Genomic DNA, 27,623 nt, shown 5'->3' with positions numbered 1-27,623 from the left:
ATCTATCTAGTAATGTCTGCACATATTTTCAGTACTGATTTTAAAGTGTTTTAATCCTTCTGTCACTCAGGGAACCCAATAAGGATTCAAATACTTCAAAAGTCAACCAATGACATTGATGTGTAAGACTATTTAATAATTATTTATTTTTTATATTTCATTTATTCATTCATTCTTTGCACTGTGATTTAACCCATCTTTGTGTAAAGCAGGGGTGTCAAACTCCAGGCCTTGAGAGCCAGCGTCCTGAAGCTTTTAAATGTATCTCTGCTGCAACACACCTGAATAAAATTATTAGGTCATTAGCATGACTCTACCCTACTCAAGTAAATTTAAATAAATGTAAGTACATACCACCAGGTAGCTCCACTCGTACCCAGTGTAACGGGAAGTGAGAGGGTTAGGTTGTGGCGCTTTGAATGTTCAGTTGTGTGATGCAGCGATTAACGTTTGAGTAAAATATTGGGCTCCCTCGTGTCTTCCCTACATTCCTCCACAATGTACGTTTTTGCAAAAATGTACTTCTAGAAGTACTTTTATTGCACGATGTTCATTCACTCATGAGCTGCTGCAACATGAATCAAATGGCTGAACTGCCACCTTGGCGTGCAGTCAAGTTCTACAGTCTGCTAATGATCTAATAATAAGTATTAATATTCCTCACTCACCTTACTAAATGTTTGTGAACACAGCCAGAAACATTTGCATCACAAACACAGACTAGTGTTTATTAGCAGAAGCTTTTGGGTGGTTGCTCTCAAACCTGTGTACAAGTTGAAGCATTAATGGTCCCTTCACTGATTTCCAGGTATCCAATGTCAGGGCTAACAGATGGATTCAGACGCAGGCAGCGTTCTGGCAAGCAAAGGGTTGACAATTTATTAACACAGAAGGGAAACCACAGTGATGTGTATATACAGTGCATGGGGCAGGGCTTCAGGGCTCCAGGGGAAGGAATCCACACTCGCTCTCCACTCGGCCCAAACTCCGCCACTCCTCTTCTTACGCACACTCGCTTCTCCACAGCCACTCTCGCTCCAATTTCCACTTATGTTGACACACACAGGGATCACAGGTCAGGGTCCGCCACCAGTTCCGGGGAGATCTAAACACAAAGAGTCCAATTAGATCAATACGCCACACAACACTGAGAGAGTTTGTCTTAGGAGAGCTGAGAGCACGAACATGGGAGGTTCAACATTCCAGTGCCGAATACTCCGTGCCGCAGCGTTAAATAGGCAAGGGGGACGCCGCCTGATCAGCAACAGGTGTAGAAATCACCGCAGATACGTGGGCCAAGGGTGAGAGCCCACAATGAGCTCCACCCAGGGAAGCAGGAGAGAAAACAAAACAAACCTGTGGCCAACATGAGCGAGCCGGAGAGGCACAGGGACCATGACAGCCAATACCAAGTGCACAAGTTCACCCCAGATGGTTCCTCTTCTCTGTAACTTGGAGGATGTGGAGTAGGCTGTATTTTAATCAAAGACATATCAATCAATCAATCAATAACCATGTCTAAAAACAACACAGGTTGACCAAAGTGCTGTACACAGTAAAAGAAAAAGTAAAAAGTAGAAACAAATACACACAATGAACAAAACAAAAAATAATCCCAAATTTCGTTTTTTTTTTCTGAAGGGGTCAAACACTTTTATGCAAGAATGACAGCGAGGTGAAAAACCTTCACCCGCAAGAAAACTCCAGCTGTGACTCATAGTACGAACACACACCTCACAGTAACACACTTTGTTTAATGTGAACTTTTTGCCAAGCTAGCTAATCCTGACCAACACACCAGACACAGAAGATAAAGGAACGATGTTTTACTGTTAGAGACAGAAAGGTTAAAACATTTTGGCAGAGGGCTAAAAGGGGCTAAAATTACCCAAAAAGAAATTCCATTTGACCAAAAGCACTTAATTTTTAAAAAATTAAGTATATAGTTATGAATAATGAACAAATAATTAACAAACTGGAGTTTATAAATCGTGTACCTTAATGCGTTACATGTGTTAGAAGTCAATGTATCTTTAACAATATACTCCTTATTTTATATCTCCTGATCCTTCACAGAGCTGCATGAACCTGTTGTTGATGTCAGAGAGTCAAACTCTGCTGAAGAGTGGGTTGTTTCCTGTTCAGCCACTGGTCGACCTGCTCCCACTGTAACACTCAGTGTCTCACAGTACAACACTGTCAATGTGTCCAACACCAACGCTACAGTCACTGTCACCACTACAGCTGTGCTCTCAGGTTCACGTAAACACAGCACACAGGTGGGATGTGCAGCACGAGTGCTCTCTGCTCCTCACAGAGAGGTGATGGAGACGATTCCTGAGGTCCAGCAGACGTCAGATTATCAGTGATGGTGAGAAACTGAGATGCAATAACAATGCATTGTGGTAGTATGCATTTTCTCTTTGATCAATAGGTGGACTTGTTGGTGTGCTTTGGATCAAGTGCACTTCAGCTTGTGGTCGTGAACAGATGCCAGACATTCTCCTTCAGGATCCCAGAAACTGGATTCTGTTCATCTTGACGTTGCATCTCCAGACTGAGAGATCTCAATTACTTTGTTTCTTATTTGCTTCTGAATTTCCTTGGATTGCGCCATGATGTGTAGTTTTTGAGGATCTTTTGGTCTACTCTACTTTGTCAGACAGGTCCTGTTTAAGTGATTGATTCAGCACAGGTTTGGCAGTAATCGGGCCTGGCTATGACTATGGAAAAATTGTATATTTTCTATTGATAAATGCAAATATTTTATGTATGTTATGTGCATTGCCGTGTGGAGAATATAAGGAAAAAAATTGTGTGGTTTACATTGTTTCTTCCTCTTAGATTTCTTGATTTTTTTAAAAATTGCAATAACTTTATGTTAATTTCAGTGCACTTTCACATTTCTTTAAATTCAAACTACAGTCCTGTGAATAACTAGAAACACTTCTAGCAGCACAAATGTGAGCTAATTGTTTTCTGCTTGACTTTATCAGTCTCTCATATTGTTGTGGAGGAATGTTGGCCCACTCTTCATTACAACGTTGCTTCAGTTCTTTGAGCTTTGTGGGCATTTATTTAAGCACAGCTCTCTGAATGTCCCAGGTTGAGGTCTGGACTTTGCTTTTCAGCTATTCTGCTGTAGATTTGCTGCTGTGTTTGGGATCATTGTTCGACTGCAAGACCTAAACTTTACCTATTAAACAGTTAACTCTGTATTTTACACTTTATGTGAATATTGTTGCAGATTTCAATTATTAATGTTTTTATAACTTTGTTCTTTCTTATATTTAATATTATACAATATTTATACTTCATGTCTCTGTCTTCTTTTGAACACTCCAGCACAGCATCACTATAACTTTGTCCTCACTGACAATAAAGCTGTTTTATATATTTCATTGCAAATGTTTCAAGCAATTTGTAGCTGTATCTTAAGATATTTTGTTAATAATATAGTATTTTATATTGTTTTTTTCCCCATATTTGAGAAATATTTAACATGTAAAAGTCTGTTTATGTACAATTTGGTGATATTAGCCCTGATTATTGGAGGAACTTGTACATGAAGCAGATTTCTGAGACTTCAGATTTGAAGGTTGTTGTCATATAATCTAAATGATGGCAGATTAACGTTCCCTACCTCTGTCCTACAACCACAGGACTCCTTTGCATTCGACTGATAGAAATTTCAAACTCAGTGTTAATGAAGATTTCAAAGGCCTTAGTGCAGGGGTAGGGAACGTCTAAAACCTGCAGGGACACCGGCCCTCGAGGCCTGGAGTTCCCTACCGCTGCCTTAGTGTGACAGGAATGAAGCTGTAGCGCCTCCCAGTGGTTGAAAAGAGGTACACAAGAGGTTTTTGCAACCTGCTGTTTAATGAAGGTAATCAGCTGGGACAAAGGTACATTATGAGAATAATATCTCTGACAAACCTCTACCTCAATTAAAAGATGCATTTTGATTTACATGAATGCATTTCATCTTCTCTGCAAAGGCTACACAACCTTCTTTGCCATTTGAGTGTGTCCAGTCCAGCTGAAACCAGCTCATTACTGATGGCATGAAAACGATCTGTGAGGTAACATTTTTACTGTCATTCATTCCTGTTGAAAACTTGTCACGTGTTTGCTTAGGTTCTTCTCAATAATCCTCCCGTATCCTGTGTAAAAACTACCCGAGCTTAAAGTATACAGACTGCCGGGAGGGGCGAGACGGGAATTTTCATTGCATATATATATATATATATATTAAAATACAGATAGCAGCAGCCACGAAAACATAGGCAAGAGAGAGCATAGCAGTGTCGTAGATGTAGCCAAATAAGACAGATAAATTAAGATGGAAAATCCCCAAAACAAAACCCAATCTTTAGTGTGGGAGCATTTCCATGTCATTCCCAAAGGTGTAATTATTTTCAGCGACTGCAAACTGAACACAAACTTTTCATAACTGAGTTTGTTTCTTCAGTTGTATTTTGGTAATGCTGTTGTACAGCAGGGAAGCAAACACAAGTGCTAACGCTAACAACATCCAATCAGGATTCATTGGTTAGATCAAAGCTAACATCTGCATTACATGTGAGCACTACACATGTTATTTAACATATATAACGTATAAGATTTTTACATCTTTCTCTTTCCCTCGAGAAGAACTGCTAAAACTGTAGAAATAACATTACAGAAAAGCAGGACATGCTCAAGCAAAACATTATAGAAAATCTGTCACGGTTCTGGGTCAGTTTGACCCAGTATTTTGAGTTGTCATGTTTTTGCAGGTTTAGTTTAGTTCCATGTGTCATTTTCTGTCTCTCTCTCTATGTCGAGTCTGCGTCTTAGTGTGATGGTTTCTTGTTCCTGTTTTATTGTGAAGGTCTGCGTCTCATGTGAGTGTTCAGTTTTATCTCTGTCTCGTCTTGTTGATTATTCCCAGCTGTGTCCACCACCTGTGTGTAATTCCCCTGTGTTTCTCTGTGTATTTAAGTCGTGTCCACAGAGGCTTCGCACACGGACTGTGTAGGTCTGAAGGAGGCTCAATTTGAATTCCAATACAAGACTCAACAAGAGCAAATAGGAACACTCCAACAACAGCTCCTAGAAGCTCAACACCAACTCAAGGAACAGGAAGACAAACATAGGCAGGACCAGGAGACACTGAACATGGAAATCAGTGAGCTTAAATCCCAGCTCTGCTCCAACAAGGAGCTTCATGACATGAAAGTAGAGACTCTTTATCAAGAGTTGAAAGAAGTCAAAGCGTCCTACATTAAAATCACACAGGAGCAAAATGAACAAAATTCCAACACAGCAAATGGAAAATCTGAGCTTCTGGTGGAAAAAGACACCAAAGAACAGGACAAGGAAGAAGAAGAAGACTCCCTGACATCAACTGAGATGTCTCTGCATGACTCTCTACAACAAACAGAAGACAGAGAGAACACGATAACTACCAATCCAGCTGAACTCAAAACTGAAGCTAAGACTGTGGCAGACAAAAAACCCAAGAAGAAGAAGAGGAACTGGCTGCGTCAGCTTTTCAGCTGTACCAGTCCACAGACAGACTGATTTACACAACTGTGGAAAAACTAAATAAATACAAAAAAAAAAAAAAAAAATGGAAAACATAGATGTGTCATTATTTCATATAGATTTCAAATAACATACCATTTGATGTCAACATGTTTTAGTTGCATTTGCAGTGCTCGTGCTGTTATATTCTTATGATTCTGTTCATTTTATGAGTGTATCCTTCAGCCTTGCTTCACATATTTACTGCTGCTTGATCAGCTTTAGTCCTGCTAGCATCAGCACAGGTAGAAACAGATCACACATCAGAGAATCGGCCGTGCATCTAAATGCAAATGGAAACTAAAAATGAAAACATAGATAACTGAGCTGAACTTCATAGATCTGAAAGTTGACCAATGCATACATAGTGCTAAAAATCAGGTATCGGGAAAACACATTATTTTATATTATGCTGATGTCAGGGCTCTGAGTGCGGGCAGGTGGAAATGTGGATCCAAATGCAGGACTCCGAGACGAAATGTAACTAAAACCACAGCTTTTATTGCTGGCATGAAACAAAAACAGAAACCAAACCATGAAACCAAGCAGGAACACACAGGCAGGGTCTGAGGGTACGACGCGACACCAAGCATGGGAAAACACAGGGCTTAAATACACAGGGTAGTAATGAGGGAATGGGCCACAGAAGGGAGACACAGCTGGGGGAGCTGAACTTTATAGATCTGAAAGTTGACCAATGCATACATAGTGACAACACATTATTTTATATTATGCTGAAGTCAGTTTTTATCCAATTTTATAACTATATCAAATAATAAAGTCTGCTTTGAAGTTTACTATGGTAACAATTCATCTTTTTAGGCTTTTCAGAAACACTGTAACTTCATAGGTATGAACCAACAAACCATTTTTCATCATGAAAATAAAAAATAAATCTAAAGGAGATAAACATCACAACTGTTCAACCAAGCATTAAGTCCATTTTGAAACAAAGAACGATGTACACTCAGCCAATCACATGGCAGCAACTCAATGCAGTGTAAAAGGTGAGATGTAAAATAAAACAATTAAAAATATTAATTAATCTTAATCAATCTTAAAATATGAAGCAATCTTCTAACTCCCCTTTACATACAAAGCTGTGGCCAACCTTACAAACCATTTTGAATTTTTTCCAGCCGAGGCGTTCAAAATAACCAAACTGCTAATAGTCACGGTTTAATTTGGGCAGCTGCCTGCCTAATATAATGTAAAATCATCACAATATTTTACACAAAGAGAGTAAATGTATCCTTGTACTCAGCTAAGACAGCTGGGCTGCTGTGGCTTGTGTTTATGTTCAGAGTGACATCTGATTTAAAAGCAGACTGTCATGGTTGCGGCTGTGTGCAGGCAGGATGAGGACCCAAACGCAAGCTCACGGAGGCAGGAATGAACTCAAAACACAGCTTTATTGCTGGAGAGAAAAACCATACAACCTAAACGAGGAAACTATAACGTAATACACAGAGAAACACACGGCCATGAATGAGGGAGAACGCGACACAGAACTGAGGGAGACGCAGACATAAATACACAGAGGGTTAACGAGGGAAGTGGGAGCACACGGGGAACACAGGTGACACTGATAATCATAACAAGACACGGCAGGAGTGAACGCAACACTGACGGGAGACTGTCAAAGTAAAACAGGAAGTACACGGAGGTTCAGAGAGGAGGAGAGACAGCACGGGGAGAGCACGGACATAACGGGCTGGGAAAACATGGAATAAAACTCAAGGAGGGGAAACGAGGGCTCACAGATAAACAGAGGGGCACACAGGAGGTAATCAAATAAGGAACATCTTAACAGAAACCATGGCATAAATAAAGAACAACACACAAAACATACGAAAACTAAGAATGCTGGGCCAACATGGCCCAGGATCATGACAGACAGCAAAAGACACTGAGCAGCATATCAGTCAGCATGGGAAAAATGCCATAGATTTAAGGAACCAGGCTAAAATAATTGGTTTCTAGTGGGTTCTATTGTAAGTGCTCTATATTTCAGCATGACATACTGTATGCATCCTACACTGAGAACCCTTGAAGCTGATCATCAGGGTATGCTGTGTACTTCTTACACAGAAGATAAAATAACATGCAAAGATTTTAGATGGTTGTGGTTGGTCCTTACACACAGATGTAAGGTCAAAAAAAAAAAATCACCCACAATGGATCGTTCACAGACGCTGGTCCAGTGGAACCCACTTCCACAAAGGCTGCACCTGCTCTGGCAGAACAGGAAGCATCAACTACATAGTAGCTATTTTCATAATTAAGACATCAACTATAGGTGTTCCCAAAATGTGCCATGTTGTCTGCACACCTGACAGTTCAATAAGTCCTGTGTTGATTACAGATGGTGGTTGTTTCCAGAAACAGCACTTGCATAAAACAAGTACAGAGCACTTTATGAGCCAACCTGCTTCTTTAATGAGCATTTAGGTTGTTTGTATTCAGTGTTCACAGATAATATGCTCATTAAAAGGGGGGATCCACTATGTCCTTCTTCACAATCCTGTCTGCCAACTTTAAGAAGAAATCAGAGTGACGCAGAAGCTTTAAAACAGTGTTCAGAATAATCAGTGATGCTTTTATCTGAACTGATGACAGATAAAGATGAACGTGAGTGTGGCAGAAGAGTAAGTTCTCCCTCTTTCTTGGAAGTATACAAAAGTCTGTTGTTTCTAAAAAGTTCATAAACAAACAACAAGTTCTTACAGAATGAGACGTGAAGCCTGGAGATGAGCAGTTCAGACACGCTGTTATTAAATTCTACCTGAGCAGGTTATAGTTCACCTCAGTTACGGAAGAACAAATAACACTTGGCTCTGGGAGCTTCAGTTTTTATACACTGTCGTAGCACCACCCTAAGCCATCATTTGCATCAACACCTACATCACTAGCCCAGCAGTTCTAAGAAACTTCTCTGTTTGTGGTTCAGAACATAATGTGACACCAATGACCACAACAGCATGCAGCTGCAGGTTGTTGTTCATACCTGGCTTTACAATAAAGAGCCATGTTTGCAGGCAGCTGTTTGAAGTTTTGTGTAAAATATCATTTTTATAGAAATAAACCAAATGTGTCTAAATATATTAAGTAAACAATCAGAATAAGAACATTTTGAAATAAAATCCAAAAACTGCATCTGGCTTAGTTTTTGTTGAATAAATAATGACTCTGTGTAATATGTCATGTGTTGTATATGTAAGTTGTATTTGTACAATGAAGCCAGGCTTTCTTTGTGTTAGCTGCCTGACAAAACCTAAAACTCTAGTCAGAGATTGCAGGTGTCACAACAGACATGATCAGCTTTCTCTGTCAATCCTATCTTTCTGTTTCACACTCTGTGCACTCATAGAAAAAATCTTTAAAAAAAAAAACAATCACATGACTCTTCTTCCACACAACATGATCCCTGAGTGCCGCCTGCTCCAACCAGACATGTTCTCACAGCGACGATGGTGATAATTAAAATCTACAAAGAACGTGATAAACATTATTAAAATGCAGCACTGTTAAAGCAACGTGATTAATGCTGCATTAAAATGAGCCTTTAGCACATAGAGATGATTCAACAGTTTCATTTGACTTGATTGTTTCTAAGGCAGATGCTACACCAGTGAAGGTGCACTTAGTTTTCACACACTGCTTCTGCATTGTGTCTTAGTTTTAGTGGATTAAATAATGACACAGTGTTTGTTTGTTTTTCTTTAGTAACAAATGACCTCAGACCAGCTTATAATATTTTATAAACAAATAAGCATAAATGCATAAACTCAGCCTGGAATAACATGGGATAAACATGGGATGTGCATTTTTTTATTTGTTTTGTGTTACTGAGTCTTGCAAGAATGCCAACCTTACCAGCAGCAGCTTGGTTTTTTTGTTTGTTGTTTTTTTAATTTAATGAGTGCTGAAAGTTGAGCAACAGCTGTGACAACGAGAGAAGATGGAGCCAATCAGAAACAACTGTGAAAATGTACAATATGCAAGCTAAGAAAGCAAAGTGTAGCAATGTTGCCATCGTTTTTGTTATTGTGGGATTTTTTTCAACATTCACTGAAAATCACTTCTCTCATATTTCCTCTTTATTATTTTCATCACTGTTTAAGAAACGTAACAAAGTCTTATAAAGCATCTAAACCAGCATCATGAAGTGATGTTTAAAGATGGCAGCAAGCTCACAGCATCTCTCAACTCAAGAGCAACATTCAAAGTGCACAGGCTGAAGGAAAGTATTGATTTTATCACATGCAATTACAATACGCCTTTTCATCTGTATCTGGATGTACAATGGGTATCGTTGTTTGTCCCAGCAGTTTACAATACAGAATGTGCATGTCTGTGGGGCTTTTATAAAGATTTCTATTTGCATTGATACAATTGCTCGGATCACAAATTGTTCTAACTTGATTAAAGTCACCAATGATAAAGGTATTCTTGCGCTTACAGTTACCATTATTATCTCTGTTTGCTATCAGATCATCACATCCCCCTTGTGGGATCATGTTGATGATATGCTGGTTTTCGAATTTCTGAACACGTCCGTTAGTTATGCAGAGCACAGTGCCAGAGAGCGCCACCAGCAGGAACATGGAAGTCTTCATTGTATTTCTATATCGAAAAAGTAAACAGAGTGAATATATAAATCAGTATTATTTCATTTCATTTATTAACTTGTTTATTTTTGTTTCATAAATGTTAATCGTGCTTAACTATTAAAGTAAAAATACAGATAGATAGGAAACTCTCTGAAAAGTCAAACTGTTTTCAGTGAGTTTATATATTTGCCAGAGGAAAGGTCAGAATCTGCATATCTGACCACTTTGAATCAATTTATATCTAAACAGAAATCAGTAAAAGTTCAAATCAGTTTATCAATATCCTCACTTATGAGGATATTGATATCCGTATAACTGGAGTTATTATAGATTTTCATACATGACATTTGTGAAAAAGGCGAGGGTGTCAGGGTCCCTGTGTCTACCCGGTCGCCTCAGTGTGGCTACATGTGTTTTTTTGTTTTGATTTTGTCCCCGCTCTCTCCCTCCCTCCTTCTCTCACTGCCTGGGCGGAGCTCATCTGTGGGCTCCTGCCCTTGGCCCACGCACCTGGTGACACCTGTGGCTCATCACCCAACAGTGTTCCAGTCCCCTTATAAGATGGCAGCCCTGTATTTCTCGTCGCTGGACCGTTGCCGACTCTCGTCAGTGTTAACCCCAGCTCAGTTCATTCTCGTGTTTCCCTAGCGATCTTCTTACAGTAACCTTTTGCATCTCTGTGAATAGATTTCCCTGGACCTGCCCCTGTGTTACCTGAGCGATCAAGTGTGTGAGGATTGGAGCGAGCTTTTGTGTTTCTTGTGGAGTGTGAAGAGGAGCGTGGAGCGTGGATGGAGTGAGGACTTTGGAGCGTGTGTGGACTGCAAGTGTCTTTCCCCCCTCCTGTTCGTGTGTGGATTCCCGGAACCCGTCTTTTCCCCACTGTGTAAATAGATCACCTGGTGCTTCTGTAAATAAAAAACCTTTATTGTTCCCTACTCAGAGCCTACGCGTGAGTCCGTTCAGTCCCGTTGTGACAGAGGGTAAGGACGTAAATCGACTGGTGAAGAGTCTGCAGCCGCAGCACCGATCCATCTGTCCATCTCCTGTTCCCTTCTCTGATCACTCGTGAACAAGACTGCGAGTTTTGTAACTTAATAAAAGCAGTAATTTGTTTGCCAGAGTGCCCCTTCCACGTCACACCCTGTTCTTTCCTTCTTGTCTTATATGAAAATTCACTTTGTGTAGCTTTTTGGGAAATTGTTAAACTTCAGGAAGATTCTGAACATGCCCCATCGTTTAGCCAGCTCTTTGGAGCTAAGCAGGTTCAGGCCTGTTGTTGTAAATTTTATAAAACGATCTCATTTAAACGGATAATCCAGCTGAAGCTTCAGACAGCCGTCAGACAGTGAAACACTGCCATCTGCTGGACTCGAATAACAAAGACGCTGCTTTGACGGGTGAGGGAGTTTCAACAAGTCCGCAACGACTCAAGCATCAAACTACAGAACTATTCTAGCGGACATGGTGCTCTAATGACTGCTTCATTAACGCAGCTCAGAAAGGATCAAACATATCAATAAATTATGAAATAAAAAAATTACTGTTTCACTGCACACACAAACCTTCTCTCATTAGCACAACACTGCCCAGGCCTCAGAGTGTATTCCTTATAGACTATTAAACCTTAGCATGTTATTTTAATGTCTTACAGGTGAAACAGCCAACCAGTAATCCTAACTGTCATTTAAAATATTCAGCTGCAAAAATGCTTTTAGCAAATAGTTTTTTATGACTGTGCTAAGATTCAATACTAGATTTTTGCTGGTCTGATTAAAAGGTTAGATGTAGACGTTTTGGGATCATATATTAATACTTCCAAAACAATAAAGTTGTTGTAGAGAATCTATGTTCATTATTGTTGCTCATCATGGAAAGACAAAGACGTCAGACTCTGCTGAAACATTTTACACTCCTACTCTCTGCACACAGCGGTCTGAGGGACCTTCCAGGATCGGGGATTTTATTTATTTTGTTCTTTTTCGGTCTTACTGGTTAGTAGGTTGTGATTTTCTACCTGTTGATCTCTCATTTGGAACATGATTTGCTCTGGAGCAGATTAGGTTCAAAGCATGAGTTGACCTGGCATTATGTCTTGAATTACAAAAAAATCCCACATTAACCCTTGAAGTTAGCTGGATAAGACAGCGTTCTGTTTCACAGTAAAGGCCTCAGAGAGTTGTTGCTAACCAAAGTCTATCTTGTACAGCCATGCAGCATCTTATGACGTTTTGTAACCTGTCACTACAAAGGAGCAGTGAAATGATTGCTGTTTTAGCGCACATACACAGTGTGGTGATCAGTATAAGGACATTAAAGTGATGTTGCAGAAAGCTGCATCTGGTCAGAAGGAAAAAAAACACGCACACTTGGAAGACTTGGCCAGATTTGCACAAAATGAATGGCTGACAGTGGACAGATACAAGGATGTGGATGGTCACACCCTCGTGCATTAAAGAGGCCGTTCACAAAACCAAACACTCAACAGACACAATAAGACAGCTGATCAGTTTGGCTCACTAACTCATCTACACAAGGCATGTTGTAGAAGTAGAGCAGGGCGATATGGCCAAAAATATTCATCACGATATAAATTTGAAAATGTGCGATAACGATATAACTGACACGAGACAGAATACTTTACAACTCCACTTCATTTGTGCAAAAAAAAAAAAAAAATCAATGTATTTTCACTTAAATAAGCAGCTGCTTTTCATGTGCATTAAACTTGTATAAAAATGTAACAGTGCAAATGCAAATTCCTCCCTGACAGTTTAACCAAAAGGCATTTCCAGTGGAAACTGGCCGACATATCCTCAGCACAACCATGTATAATATCCACAAAACTTAAAAAGAGGTTAAACAAACACACAATACAGTAATATTATGTTGAAGCACAGTACGTATCACTCCGCGAGGCTCCTGCCTACGATAGCTGTAATGCTCCAACAACCCATCAAGCGGTGCGGCTTCGTAGCTTAGCAAAGTCGTACTAAAACATTTGACAGATTTTCGAGCGCCGTGCACATAAAATCGTTTCCAGGTCAGTAAACACAACCAGGATTCATACAGTGGCTTGCAAAAGTATTCGGCCCCCTTGAACTTTTCCCCATTTTGTCACATTACAGCCACAAACATGAATCAATTTTATTGGAATTCCACGTGAAAGACCAACACAAAGTGGTGAACACGTGAGAAGTGGAACCAAAATCAGACATGATTCCAAACATTTTTTACAAATAAATAACTGCAAAGTGGGGTGTGTGTTCAGCCCCCTTTGGTCTGAGTGCAGTCAGTTGCCCATAGACGTTGCCTGATGAGTGCTAATGATTAAACAGAGTGCACCTGTGTGTAATCTAATGTCAGTACAAATACAGCTGCTCTGTGACGGCCTCAGAGGTTGTCTAAGAGAATATTGGGAGCAACAACACCATGAAGTCTAAAGAACACACCAGACAGGTCAGGGATAAAGTTACTGAGAAATTTAAAGCAGGCTTAGGCTACAAAAAGAAACAACGTCCCACGGAGCACTGTTCAAGCGATCATTCAGAAATGGAAGGAGTATGGCACAACTGTAAACCTACCAAGACAAGGCCGTCCACCTAAACTCACAGGCCGAACAAGGAGAGCGCTGATCAGAAATGCAGCCAAGAGGCCCATGGTGACTCTGGACGAGCTGCAGAGATACACAGCTCAGGTGGGGGAATCTGTCCATAGGACAACTATTAGTCGTGCACTGCACAAAGTTGGCCTTTATGGAAGAGTGGCAAGAAGAAAGCCATTGTTAACAGAAAACCATAAGAAGTCCCGTTTGCAGTTTGCCACAAGCCATGTGGAGGACACAGCAAACATGTGGAAGAAGGTGCTCTGGTCAGATGAGACCAACATGCAAAATGCTCTGTGTGGAAAACTAACACTGCACATGACTCTGAACACACCATCCCCACTGTCAAATATGGTGGTGGCAGCATCATGCTCTGGGGGGGCTTCTCTTCAGCAGGGACAGGGAAGCTGGTCAGAGTTGATGGGAAGATGGATGGAGCCAAATACAGGGCGATCTTGGAAGAAATCCTCTTGGAGTCTGCAAAAGACTTGAGACTGGGGCGGAGGTTCACCTTCCAGCAGGACAACGACCCTAAACATAAAGCCAGGGCAACAATGGAGTGGTTTAAAACAAAACATGTCCATGTGTTAGAATGGCCCAGTCAAAGTCCAGATCTAAATCCAATCAAGAATCTGTGGCAAGATCTGAAAACTGCTGTTCACAAACGCTGCCCATCTAATCTGACTGAGCTGGAGCTGTTTTGTGAAGAAGAATGGGCAAAGATTTCAGTCTGTAGATGTGCAAAGCTGGTAGAGACATAAGGCAAACCGGATTATAAGGAGCACTGTCGATTTCCAGAAAAATCAAAGGACTGATTTTTAGAGTGCCTTATTTTCCGAAAAGCACAGTAATAACATAATAACAACGGCCCGCTAGCATGCTTTTGGTTGCTGAGGCCTATGCTGTGGCTGAGCTGCAAGATTAACTCTGCAAAACCAACTTTCATCAAGTAACAGGGCTCTAGAGTGCAACCAATTTGGTCGCAAATGCGAATCCGTGTAAATGAGAGCAGGTACACTGATTCCACACAAAGACGTAAACACAGAACGGACCGACGCATCAGAATCAGCTTTGTCTTTCTCGGCTTTCTCACCCGACGGCTCGTAGACGGACACGCTGTCGGAGCTTAGCGATCCTGATGCGTCCGGTCCGCGCTGTGTTTACGTCTTCTTGCGCTGATTCTGAGCTGCAGGTTTTGTCTCTCCAACCAAAATTCACAGAGCCAGCAGCAAAAGAAGCAGCAAACTGCGCTTCACATTTGATCAATGTCGTCATTAATTTTGCTGTTTTGCTTCCACGACTATTAAAATCACACTCCATGCACAGCTAGCTCTCTCTCTATCTCTCTCTGTACTTCAAGAACAGTTTCCCGTCTCCAATCTCTGTTTTCTGTATTATTCATTCGCTTATTACCCACCAGTCTACCGTTGTTTACAGCGCTGTGGGCTGCTGTCTTTTTCTTTTTTTCACTTAAATGACCTCGGACAAGAAAGCCTATTTTTTCTGTTGTTCAATACTGAAGAAATTTAAACTTCATATGCAGAACATTGTAGAATATTTTTAAGGTTATCTGCTATAAAAAGCCAGACCAGGAAAATCTCCTTCATGTTTTTCTGTGTTTTATTCTTAGTTACTTTCACACAAAGGCATCTGCTGTGATGTTCACAATTCTGATGAAGTCAGTACTGATAAATGATCAGAGTTATAATATTTCTGACTGTCTGAGGCTAAGTTGAATCAAATCGGGACTTTGAAAACCGGAATCGAATGGATTATAGAAATCAGTGATGATACCCAGCCCTAGTGAGCAGCCTAGGCACGACAGAAGTGGATGTAGCTGTAATAGGAAAACAACTATTGCTAACTTTTCTGTTAAGTTAAGTCCTGATCCTTCTGAAATTCATAGCCAGTGCTCTGACACGGTGTCATCAATCTTTGAAAGCTGAAAAAGCACAGTGTATCCAGAAAAACACATTATATTATATCAATTATTATAAAATTTGTGTGCGCCTAACTTTTTAGAGTTAGGCGTACCGGTACGCCCATGGCAAAAAGTTAGTCTAGAGCCCTGCAGTAAAGACGAGAGTTGGTTTTGAAAGGTGCAAAGAAGGGAGGGATGAGAAGTAAAAAGCAGCTACTGTCAGTCTTTACAGACAGAAGGACTGATTGGCCGTCTGGGAGCCCAACGGATGTTAAAAAAAAGAGAAAAAAAAGTTGAAAACGTTGAAGGTTTGATCATCTACTCCCTCATCTCCATCTCGTTTTTACTCCCACTCATTTCCAGCAGCCGTCTCTGTTAGTCTGCCTTCCCATTTCCATCCTAATGAGGATTTATTCCCACTGAAGCAGCTGCACGGCGCAGGGAAAGAAGACGCAGGAACCGCACGCTGAGTTCATCCACAACTTCTGACCTTCCCTGTCTCTCTCCATCCACCTCTCTTCTATCCGTTTAGATGTTTACCTGTCCATGTGACTGTTGACATTAGGAAGCTGTCACTAAACTGCTGTCGCTGCCAATGACTGTCATGTCCCCCTCGAGTGTTAGCCCCCCTCCAGAGCTCTAAAGCACAGGCTTTAATAAGCCCGGCAAGAGAAATGCCAGCTTCCTATGCAGCCTGAGCTGAGAACATTGGAGTGACAAAGAAGAGGGGGGCGAAAGTCTGATGCACACTAGGGCTGCCACGATTAGTCGACTAGTCACGATTACGTCGACTATCAAAATCGTCGTTTGAAGCTTTGTAAGATCACAAAAGACGCAGGAATAAGTAGTAGGATTTAAGAGTGTAATAACGGACTGAAACAGAAGATGGCAGCACTGCATGTACAAGGATGCCAGCTGCCGTTAAACCCCGAAGAAGAAGAAGCTGTGTCCCAGAATTCATAGCGCAGCCCAGCTCAGTTTCCAACAATGGCGGCAGCTAGTTAGTTTTAACATTACTCTTATTATTCTTTCTGGGTCACAAAATAAACGTTTAACATGTTTTCAGGCGAGAGTGTAGCTGTGTAAACCTCAAATATCTGCTCAGTTTATCAAGACACCGCATATTTCAAAAGCGCTCCGACGTTTTCAGAGACTTCTGTTAGTCACTAGCTCGATAGCTAGCCGGGAGCAAGGCTCATTAGAGCCGGTGAGAACACCGGACTCCCGGCAAATCGTTTTCAAACCCACCGCCGTCTTTCGCTACTCAGGTTAAACATGATATAAGTCACTTAGATAACTTAAAAATGTTATTGTTTGCTTTTTTTGTATTTTATTTGTTCCTGAGCAAATCGGTTTAGCTAAGATTAAAGTTATAGTTTTTACACAGCTGAGTAAACGTCAAGCAGACAACTGATTATCAGAAGTGTGAGATGCTGGAGAATATACTCCGGTGTCCTGTTATATTTTAGATAGCAAGGAGCAGACGGCTGAGGTTATTAAACTTCACCGAAACAATCTGCAAATTTCATTAAAATTTAATAAACTATCATCTTGTCTTTATTTTTAGTTAGCACATACCTGAAACACTTAAAGCTGTAAGCTAATGATAGTTATATAAGAGCAGATGCTGCTGGTGCAATAAGCTGTACGTTTTACGTACAATGGATGATGATCTGATTTAGGGCAGCACGATTTTGCATAAAATGAGAATCACGATTTTTTGGCTTAGAATTGAGATCACGATTCTCTCACGATTTTCTTCCATCCATCTTCATCCGCTTTATCCGAGGCCGGGTCGCGGGGGCAGCAGCCTAAGCAAAGAGGCCCAGACCTCCCTCTCCCCAGCCACCTCCTCCAGCTTATCCGGGGGAATACCAAGGCGTTCCCAGGCGCAGGGAACAAACCCTCTCGTCCACCGGGAAAAACCCCAACGTACCGGCAGCAAGCCGAGGGGATATTAGAATACCCACCCCAGCCCGCCGCCTCTCACCAGGGGCAACGATTTTCTTTTCCAGTATAAATATTTATTGCACTTATTAACTGCACATCAACTTCGTAACAGTTGAGACTGAACATAAAAACAATAAATAAACATAAAAACAACAAATGTCTCACGTTTTGTTGTTGCCGCAAAATGTTGTACTGCTTGAAATTCCGTCTCCACCGTTGCTCGACGCTGCGTGTATAGAGCAGGTAGTGCAACAATAGAAAAATAGTTGCGGGACGGCACTGTGTAGCGTTTGTCTAGGGTGTTGATCATTCTCCTAAATTGCTCGTTTTGCACAGTGTTGATGGGAGCCATATCTTTGGTCAGGTGATAAGTGATAGCCTCCGTAATTTCTTTGTGCCTGCGGGAGTTCGACGGGTATAGGGAAGCGCTGTATAAGGTTCCCATTATTGATGTTTGGGTGGTTGACCGGGACGGATTTTCTCCTGTCACTTTCTCGTCATCCCTGACGTGCTCTCCGTTGTTTTTTCCCTGCTAATTTTAGCATCACACGGCACAGCTTCTGTATCACGTGGTATAAGGCTCCGCCCTTGTCATTTGTTGAGCAGGAAGAGTGAGCGCTTGGTTTCATGCAGAGTACGTCCCGGATCAAAATGCGGTACAATCATCGTCGTCTTTTTTTTTTTTCTTTTTTTTAAATCGTCATTTGGAAATGAGATCGCACATAAGTATGAATCGAGATCGCGATTTTCTAACGATTAATCGTGCAGCCCTAATCTGATTAGTCGACTAATCGCAAAAATAATCGGTGACTAGTCGACTATCAAAATAATCGTTTGTGGCAGCCCTAATGCACACAGGGAAAAGTTAGAGAGGAAAAGAGAGAGCAGGAAATTACTCTTACTCTTAGGACGTATATGGCCCAACAGGCCTCGTGATACAGATGAGCTACATCCTCCTGGAAAGCAGCTGCCAATACAGTCTCCCCCATCTGCTGGAAGGCAGATGCTTCAAAACAGAGTGAGAAGTAAAGAGAGAGGGAAGGAACTCAAACAAATTAACACTATATTTTATCTTTAATAATCATATATATTGCTTTACCAAAACAGCTTGTTTTTGTGTTTTTTAAACTACCATCTCTCTTAAACCAACTTGAATTGAACAGTGAGCACAGCCACTAAGTTCTATGTAACAAAAATACAGGGATGGGAGGGAGGGAGACGGTACCTGCACTGACGTTTAAAAAGAAGGAATAGGAGGAGGAGGGGTGGAGGTGGTGGAGCTCTCCGACAGGGGGAAAACTGAGATTTCAGTAAAGCTCAGTCCAAAGCACTTTCCTAATGATTTCCCTGTAACATTAGTCCTCGAGGTCCCCGTCACAGCAGACTACTGTGAGCGCCACCAGACAGTTAATGAGACAAAAACGAGACGCTCTTACAGCCAGGAGGATGCTTCCAGATGACGCTTGATTAATTTGATTGATTATCTGTGAATAAGTCTTGAGCCTCTCCTCAGTTCTTTATATTTTGCCTGCACTGAGCCAGATGTTCTTCTTCTTCCTTTCTTTAGACTTTCTGAAGGTCATTTAAAGTTTTTCTTTGGACATTAACTGCTTTTTCACCCATTTTCAGTCCAGTCCTTGTACCTGATCGCTTTCAGAGCGATTTTTTTGTTTTTTGGGGGGGTTAAACCACTTAACCTAACTCAAGGGGACAAACCCGAGTTGTCAAATACAATACAAAACACACAACTTAGCAAAGAACCAATTTTAAATTTTATCTTTAGGGACTTTGTTACTAGCAACCTGTCACAGAAACACACTATTTAATTTCTTTGGATTGGGAAAGTAGAAGACAGAAAAAAAGGGGACAAGCTGAAAAATCTATCTACAGTGGAGGAACAGTACCTGAAAGTCATGTCAAAAAAAATTCAGCAAACACCTGACACAGGACCTGAAAGATGCACTTGGTCCTTCAGTTGATCCATCTAGTGTTCACCAAAGCCTCATCTCATGGTGTCAGTGAAGGGTGGCTGTCAAGAAGCCATTATTAAGGAAGGGAACAGGGAGAAAAGGCTGAGGGATAACAAATTACACAAGAACTGGACTGAAAATCAGTAGCAGCAGGTCTGATGGAGTGATGAACCAAAATTTGACAGTTCTGGTTCAAATTGTGGTAATATGTCTACAACCACCTGTAAACTACTGTACAGCTCTGCCATAGTTTGGGTCTGCATTTCAGCCAGGGTGTTGGGGATTTCGTCAAAATTGATGGAATTATGAAAAGTACCACCAGACTTTGATGCACCATGCAATACCATCTGGAAAGCGTCTGATCGGCAGCAGCTTACTAAACACATCGAAACACCATCATTCATGGACTGACCTGAGCCGTGTGGGATCATCTCGGCAGAGAATGGAACAAAACGGCAGCTGATATCGAAAGAAGAGCTCTGAATGTCCTTAAAGAAGCTCGGAGAACTATTCCTGAAGACTACTTAAAGGAATTCCAAAGAAATGTGCCTAAGAGAGTTCAGGGCGTGCTGAAGATAAAGATGCTCAAGCTCATTACCTCATTATATCAACTCTGTTTTTGCCTTTTATATTGTATTTTCATGTAAACTTTTCAAATTTAAACTGTTGCACCCGTTTCCCATTACCCAGCAAGTTATATCTTAGAATTAAGGTGTGGCTCAAACTTTTGCACAGTCCTACATTTCCCATCTATAAAATGATTTGACACCTGATAAACCTTTAAAAGCACTGACCTGCCTCTCCAACTATCTGTTTTAAACAACACGCACTTACCAGCAGTTGTGTTGCGTTTTCGTCAGGTTAGTGGCTCAGACCTAAAACAGCCCAACATTATCTCTAATTCAGGTCTGGACCCAAGCTGACCCATTAAAGTACGTGGTACTCCTTTTATTTGTACTTGTGTACTCAGGCATAAATTAGACTTTTCAGGTACAAACTAAATAACACAAAGAGGAGCTTATGAATAAGAATGAAACTGAGAGGCCCACTGCAAGAAGATACACACCCAAGTGCTGAGATTGTAAAGATGAAAAGTGAGCAGAGGAAAACGAGCGTTTCAGGACAACGAGGCGGTTTCCTCTTCTTCCCATCTGGCAGCCTCACAGCGGGGAGTTATGAGGTAGCCCCAACCTACCTCACATCTCCCCGCTGTGCAAGAACGAGCTCAGCAACACAAGCATCCTCTCTCTTTCGCGAGTGCATACGTGCACATCTACAGTGCTGCATGCCAATGAACCCATTTTCTTGGAGCACCTACACAAGCTGCAATCTACAGATCGTGTTTCACAGCGCTACAGCGAGAGGCAAACACCTCCCTCTGTGCTTCATTCTAGCTTCGCCCTTCTCTTCCCAACCACACACACCAACACCTTCCTCTTGTGAATTTTATTTTAATCCTTAACATAAAGACAGCTATAAATTAGGATAATCAAACTTGATTTATTACCTCCTGCACCCCCCCACTGTGTGTTCAACAGGAAGCTAAAGACTGGTGCTGTTAAAGTGTTCAAAAAACAGCAGGAGCTCGGTGTGAGGCCACAGTGGGCCAAAAAACACAAGATGACCTCCAGCGAGGACAAAATGTATCTGGACGTCTCTGTGAGCATCTGTCTCACTGTGTAAGTGTAGCACAGTGTCTGTGTGTGCATGGCTAGGCAACAGAGACAGCACAACTGAAAGCCAGCACTCAGACGAGGACCCGGTGCATCGTCTGTCTCATCTCAGCCAGTTTACTTACAAACTCTTTAAGTTTGAATTTTAAAGCCGACAATGTGCACAGGGCAGTGATATTTAAAATGAAGGTAAACTATTCCAATCTCTGCAGCCCCAATTGTGTATCTCACACACACACACACACAGTCCTGAATTCATTACTGAAGTCTCATCCAGACGTTCAATGTGCTCTGTAATTAAATTGAGACGTGGGGTCAAAATTCCCACCTAGATTGAGTGAGATGAAATAGAAATCGGCTCTCCTCTAACTGACTTTATAGAAATAATTACATAAGCTGCATTTATAACTGTTATTAAATAACAGCAGCACACGAGAACTAAAGTGTAATCCCAGCACATTTCGCTTCGCTTGCACTGATTCTTTAGAGATGACGACCGTGGTGGGTAATTAAGGCCAAACAATATACAAGTTGCGTGAAAAATGGAGGCTGCATTACCTTTCCAAAGCTTCCTTTCCCGATGGCCCGCAGTATCTGGAAGTGGTCAAAGTTCACTGTGGAGAAAATGAGAAGCAGTTAGTGAGAACGTGTCAGTTTGAGCTGAGCTATAAAACAGGGAACATGACATGTACAGCACTGTGCAAAAGTCTTGAGCCATCCCTCATTTGCTTCCAGGGATCCGGACTTCCCTGTAATCTTTAAAGTGGTATTAAGGAATAGCTCTCCAGGCTTTTTAAAGTGTTTCTGATTTTTAATCCAGGGCTTGTATTTGACCACTTTTTGTCTGTTAAGACCCTTCACACTAATCTCTGAAACATTCAAACATAAACAGACACCTAAGTCATGGAAAGGACCAGAAAACTTAACAAAGAACCAATTTTAAATTGTATCTGTACACATTTACTTGCAGCCTATTGCAAAAAAACAAAAGCCCACATCATTTGTTCTCACTTCTTTAGTTGAAGAATGCAGTTAATAACACCGTTAACACAGACTGACCTGGCAAAACACGAAAAAATAAGGGGGTGGTTCAAGACTTTTGCTCGGTACTGTATGAGAAATGGAAATGTGCACTTCACAATGTATCGCTGCACTTCGGCAGTACTGTGCAGATTAAATGTTTTTTCCTTCCCGATGCATGTGAAAGGTTAAGACTTACATCTCCAAATGTACTGGAACTGATTTGAACCAGAGGACTCAGCCACACTGTTACTATGTACTGCATAAACACGTTTACCGATGAAGGTAAATCAGACGCTGTCCTGACTGTGTGGCTAAATTTTGTGCTGAAAGCATCAAATCAATTGAATATGATTAACTTGCTATGAGAGGTTTTTACTCCAAGTGTGACTTTTTCTGGCTTCATACACCTTTCAGGGTCAAATTCAAGCACTTTGTGAGCACGTTTAATGTCCATTTTCAACATTTTCCAGCACATTACCATAAAAAGGATGCATATTTCACTTCGCATCACCTGAATAAGACCACGTGAAAGGCCAAATTAATAATAAGTCTTCTCATCAGATATTGATGCTTCTTTCTTATGTGACACAAAAAACAGGAGGAGACAGATCTTTGCTTGTGTTGTTTTTTAAGTTCATTCATTCAAAACTAACTGTAAGACGCTTAACTACATTGCAGTCTGTGTTATTGTTGTAGACCTAATTATCACCTTTAAAGTGTTTGTGCTAATAACATCATGTAGAGTAAGACAGGCATAGAGAACAGCACTGACTGGGAGAGGCTTTGAACAGATGACATACTCAGATCAATTCAACACTTTAGACTTTAAAAATGCACAAGCGTCTTTCAAAAACCCATTTATTTAATCTATCATCATTGATATTATTATGTACAGTTATAATGTACTGTTCATCTCCCTTAAATAAACAGGCAGCCTTAAAGTGTGAAATAGTCACTTGTCTACTGTCTCAGTGGCTGATAGTGCCCCACAGGCCTCAATGTCAGCTTGAAGCCATTATGTTTCAATTGTTTAATGATAAACAGATTTTGAATGAAAGCGAGGAAACTTCGGTAGCACAAAAAAGTGCCTATTCTTTGTTCCCATACGGTTCAGTCATATTACCGTCATTTCCCCCTAAGCTGTTCCCAAAGACACCAGGTTAATACTTGAAAAGGCTGCAGCGATACACAAAAATATCATCAATATTCTGTTTACTTGGTGACAACGTCGCTTTTAGCCTTCAATCAGAAAGCCTGACGTTGGCTAGTTAAGCATCGGGCTAACGTTTAACGCTTTCACTTGAGGGAAGTAACTCGTATTACTGCTACTGCTGTGTAATCTTGGTTCAATTCACAGCATATTCTACAAGTTACCCTGCAATAACTAACTGTTAGAATAGCGCCACCGTATTGTATCGCACTGAGTGCACTTCAATCCTTTATCCCGCGAGTTTGCTAGCTAGCAAAATAATAATACCAATTTTAAACAAATAACATGTGTAACGTACACACTCGAGAAAATTATTTACTAGTACTTACGCAAACTCCCCCGTTGTGAAAACGTACAAATCCTTCTTGTATTTTTCGTTTTCCAGCAAACACTCATTAAAACGGCCTCCAGGCACATTAGCGCACTCACCCCCGACTGATCAGGGAGGGGGTGAGGGGTCACACACTGAAACAGACTAACGTGCAGAGGTACAGCCCAGGCAGAGAAATGTTGCTTTTAGACTTTGCGACTCGTTTTATTTCTCTATCTGATGAGAAAACTATTCAATCAGATAGTTATTTGTGGTGAATGAAATACGGTTACAGTTTCAAGAAGTTTTAAGCACCAAATCCGAAATCCAAGCACTGCAATATTAAAATCCAATTCAATTTCTTGTTTGCTCCGAAATCTACGACATGACTATATACAGAAAAGCTTGACATGGTATGCAAAAACAACCCCGAAGACAATACAAATACAAATACATGAACAAAAAATGTTTTAACTGTCAGTTATGTCATTTTAAAATTTTCCAAAACTAACATTTTCTTTGATTGACTGATATTAAATTGATTAGGGTCAAGTTTAGTGTGAACAATATTACACAAACAAGCACGTGTGTGCGCATGCGCACATATTAGAATCGCTTCGATCGCTTCTCATATGTGCGCATGCGCACATATTAGAATCGCTTCGATCGCTTGTGACGCGGTAACTTTGCTTTGATCCTTTCTGACGTCATAACTTTGCTTTGATCCCAAAACCCATAAATAGGAGCGCTCACCTGTTACTTTATGCTTAACGGACGTTGACCTGCAGCAACTAAAACCCTTTCGAGAAGTTTTGAGAGCAATTTACGAGAGAAACCAAAACAAGTTCAGTTTTGTTTCTCACCAATTCACAGCGCAAACAGACACATTACACCATGTCAGCCAACCCATCCTTCGGCTCAGATGAGCTTGGAATATCTAAAGGAACCATTTTGGGAGATCACCACATGGTGGAGGCTTTCCTTGGAGAAGGAAGCTTTGGTGTTGTAACGAAATGTCGCGATACAAAAAAGAACCAAACTGTTGCTATTAAAGTCAACAAGAGCGACCCTGAAATTCTGCTCCAGGCAAAACTGGAAATTTTCATCCTGGAGCAGCTACGACGCTTGGATCCAGACAGGTGCAACATTGTCGAATGGAACGGCTATTTCCTCGATGGAGAGCGCATTTGCTTGAATTTCGAACTCCTCGACCAAAGCCTGTCAGACTACATAGGGGACCGGAATAACCAAGGTCTCCCAATGAGAGAAATCAGGCCAATTTTGCATCAGCTCGCAAATGCTCTGTTCCACCTGGGTTCTGTGGGAATAGTGCATGCTGACCTCAAACCTGTCAACATCATGGTTGTGAACCGCAGTGAGTCTCAAGTCAGAGTCAAACTTATAGACTTTGGCATCGCATGTAACACCTCTGCAGTGATTCCTGGTGACTGTGTGGGGACAATTGGTTATTGTGCACCTGAGATTATGCTTGGCACTCCATATGATGAAGCAATTGACATGTGGTCTCTGGGGCTGGTAGCTGTGGAGCTTGCTACAGGGGTGCCTCTCTATCCTGGGGAAGACGATTATGACGTTTTGAAATTCATAATTGAAACCCAGGGTCAGCTACCAGATCATCTCCTAGAGTCTGGCTTGTACACTGACAGCTATTTCATCGAGGATAACCACAACGAACAGCGCTGGACATTTAAGACCCAAGAACAATTTCAATACGAGACAGATTATCGATCCAAGGAAACTCGATCGATAAAACTTAAGTGTCTCGATGACCTCGAACAACTGCTGAAAGTTAGGCAAGGACCGGAAAATGGCCAAACATTATTTGTAAGGCTAATCAAAGAAATGTTGGCCTTGGATGCAAATCAGCGCATAACACCCTCGGAGGTTCTGAAGCATCCCTTTTTCGACCCTGGCCTCTCAAGGAGAACCCCCTGCACGGACATGAATAGTACAGGGGGAGAACTCCTTGTGCTCTCTCAGCAGCCTTCAAGCTGGAAAAGTCATGGATCGCAAAAATTCAGCTACAGTTTCCAAAACTCAGTTGAATTTCCTCAAAAAAGAGACATCAACACCTCAGCCAACCCATCTGCCTCTGAAGATGATCTTCAAATAACGAAAGGGACCATTTTAGGAGATCAACACGTGGTGGAGGCCTTCCTTGGAGAAGGAGGCTTTGGTTTGGTAACCAGATGTCGCGATACAAAAAACAACAAAACGGTTGCTATTAAAGTCAACAAGAGTGACCCTGAAATTCTGCTCCAGGCAAAACTGGAAATTTTCATCCTGGAGCAGCTACGACGCTTGGATCCAGACAGGTGCAACATTGTCGAATGGAACGGCTATTTCCTCGATGGAGAGCGCATTTGCTTGAATTTCGAACTCCTCGACCAAAGCCTGTGGGACTACATTGGGGACCGGAATAACCGAGGTCTCCCAATGAGAGAAATCAGGCCAATTTTGCATCAGCTCGCAAATGCTCTGTTCCACCTGGGTTCTGTGGGAATAGTGCATGCTGACCTCAAACCTGGAAACATCATGGTTATGAACCGCAGTGAGTCTCCCGTCAAAGTCAAACTCATAGACTTTGGCCTCGCATGTAACACCTCTGCAGTGATTCCTGGTGACCGTGTGGGGACAATTGGTTATTGTGCACCTGAGGTTATGCTTGGCATTCCATACAACAAAGCAATCGACATGTGGTCTCTGGGGCTGGTAGCTGTGGAGCTTGCTACGGGGGTGCCTCTCTATCCTGGGGAAGACGATTATGATGTTTTGAAATTCATAATTGAAACCCAGGGTCAGCTACCAGATCATCTTCTAGAGTCTGGCTTGTACACTGACAGCTATTTCATCGAGGATAACTACAACGAACAGCGCTGGACATTTAAGACCCAAGAACAATTTCAATACGAGACAGATTATCGATCCAAGGAAACTCGATATATAAAACTTAAGCGTCTCGATGACCTCGAACAACTGCTGAAGGTTAGGCGAGGACCGGAAAATGGCCAAACATTATTTGTAAGGCTAATCAAAGAAATGTTGGCCTTGGATGCAAATCAGCGCATAACACCCTCGGAGGTTCTGAAGCATCCCTTTCTTGACCCTGGCCTCTCAAGGAGAACTCCCTGCACGGACATGAATAGTACAGGGGGACAAAACCTTGTGCTCTCTCAGCAGCAATCATCGTTTGGGTGGCCAGAATTTTAGGGGAGCTAGAAATTCTTGTGGAAAAAAAGCCCAAAACAATAACATCAACAAAAACAACCAATGAATGTGGTCTTAAACTTGGGCACAATTTGGCTTGAAATCCATCAACTAATCTCTCAATATTCAAAGCGGAGCAGCAGACAACTTACCATCACATCAGTCCTTCAATCAGACCTACAACAAACGTCTTCCTTCTCTCTTTTTTTTTTTTTTTTAATAAATAGGACAGGGGGAATGAATGAGAGAAAGAGGGGGAGAGAAAGAAAGAAAACCAAAGGGGAGAAGAGACGGTGAGAAGGGGGGGGAAGAGAGAGAAAAAAAAAAAAAAAAAAAAAAAACTCCTGGGTCACCTGTATGGAGAAAAAAACAAACAAACAAAAAAAACAAACAGAGGAGACCGCAAACAACAAAGAGCAACATAATAATAGAGAAAACAAAGCACCATCACAATAAACTAGCTAGTCATAGATATCAATAGTTACTAAATAATAAACGATATTGTGCAGCACGCAAGATAGACAGCGCACAGTGTGCTTTGAGGCAGCAGCCA

General features: G+C 41.4%; 1 protein-coding gene and 2 long non-coding RNA genes across 3 annotated transcripts in view; all 3 read right to left on the bottom strand.

The window, feature by feature from the left end:
• The window catches only part of LOC146675489 (uncharacterized), a 129,538-nt gene that overhangs the window by 78,085 nt on the left and 23,830 nt on the right, over window positions 1–27,623 (bottom strand). The gene's annotated exons all lie outside the window — the stretch shown is intronic.
• LOC146675491 (NACHT, LRR and PYD domains-containing protein 1-like) overlaps window positions 1–27,623 on the bottom strand; it is a 154,453-nt gene that overhangs the window by 110,962 nt on the left and 15,868 nt on the right. The gene's annotated exons all lie outside the window — the stretch shown is intronic.
• LOC146675492 (uncharacterized) lies at window positions 555–23,962 on the bottom strand. The gene is made up of 4 exons (XR_014910284.1): window positions 23,862–23,962; window positions 21,858–21,913; window positions 1,357–1,471; window positions 555–1,105 (listed from the first exon to the last, which is right to left on the bottom strand). It is a non-coding gene; the product is annotated as an uncharacterized LOC146675492 (long non-coding RNA).

This window comes from Rhamphochromis longiceps, linkage group LG3 (assembly GCF_057381845.1).
Source record: "Rhamphochromis longiceps isolate RC_006_pf linkage group LG3, R_longiceps_female_GT1.1, whole genome shotgun sequence".
NCBI classification, from domain to species: Eukaryota; Metazoa; Chordata; class Actinopteri; order Cichliformes; family Cichlidae; genus Rhamphochromis; species Rhamphochromis longiceps.
This window is presented reverse-complemented; position numbering and strand designations above follow the sequence as displayed.